The following is a 1,265-nucleotide window of genomic DNA, read 5'->3' on the forward strand; positions in this document are numbered from 1 at the left end:
TCTTCACTTACGACTAGACCGGGGTGGGCAAACTATGGCCCGTGGGCCGGATCTGGCCTGCGAGCCGTTTTAAGCCGGCCCGTGAGCTCCCGCTGGGGAACAGGATCTGGGGCTTGCCCTGCTCTGGAGCTCCAGCCGGGGCACAGGGTCGGGGGCCGCACCACGCAGCTCCTGGAAGCCGCGGCATGGCCCTGCTCTGGAGTTCCAGCCGGGATGCAGGGTCGCACCATGCAGCCGCGCCATGTGGCTCCCGGAAGCTGCGGCATGGCCCCGCTCAAGCTCCTAGGCACTCCAATGGCTCCCTCCGGCGCTCCAATGGGAGCTGCAAGGGTGGTGCCTGCAGACAGGGCAATGTGCAGAGCTGCCTGGCTGCGCCTCTAAGAGCCAGAGAAGGGACATGCCGCTGCGTCCAGGAGCTGCTTGAGGTAAGTGCCACTCAGAGCCTGCACCCCTGAGCCTCTTCTCACGCCCCAGCCCTGATTCCCCCCTCCCGCCCTCCAAACCCCTTGATCCCAGCCCAGAGCACCCTCCTGCACCCCAAACTCCTCATCCCCAGCCCCACCCCAAAGCCCGCAACCCCAGCCGGAGCCTGCACCCCTTCCTGCACCCCACCCCTGCCCCAGCCTGGAGCCCCCTCCCACCCCTTGAACTCCTCATTTCTGGCCCCTCCCCAGAGCCTGCACCCCCAACCAGAGCCCTCACCCTCTCCCACACCCCAACTCCAATTTTGTGAGCATTCATGGCCCGCCATACAATTTCTATTCCCAGATGTGGCCCTCGGGCCAAAAAGTTTGCCCAGCCCTGGGCTAGACTTTAGGCCCAGCTGTGAGCAAGGACTGGTGCACTAAGCTGCACCACCCCAGAAATAGCCTTCAGAGGTATTATGATGTAGAATTCCCATACATTTATGGTAATAAGCTATAACAGGATAAACATATTTATACCTGTATAACTGCATCAACACTAGGGGAGCTGTACTGCTTTAACTAGTCCAGTTTAGTTAGAGCAGTAACATTTTTGTATTTAGACAAGCCCTTACTTCAGGGCTGAATATTGCAGCCCTTGGTTTTACATTAGCATCTTGCCATGAGTCTGAAGGCTGCACTTCATTAGCATCTGCAGTTATGTAAAGATTTTTTGTATCAAAAATAAATGCACACATCGGTAATATCTGCCTGTACTTGTCTCTCCCCTGATGGAGGAATAGAAATTGTGAGTTGAGATCACCAGCAAAAAAATAAAAGAAATCCCCTGCAGTAAAAGGG

Source organism: Emys orbicularis, chromosome 7 (assembly GCF_028017835.1).
Source record: "Emys orbicularis isolate rEmyOrb1 chromosome 7, rEmyOrb1.hap1, whole genome shotgun sequence".
NCBI classification, from domain to species: domain Eukaryota; kingdom Metazoa; phylum Chordata; order Testudines; family Emydidae; genus Emys; species Emys orbicularis.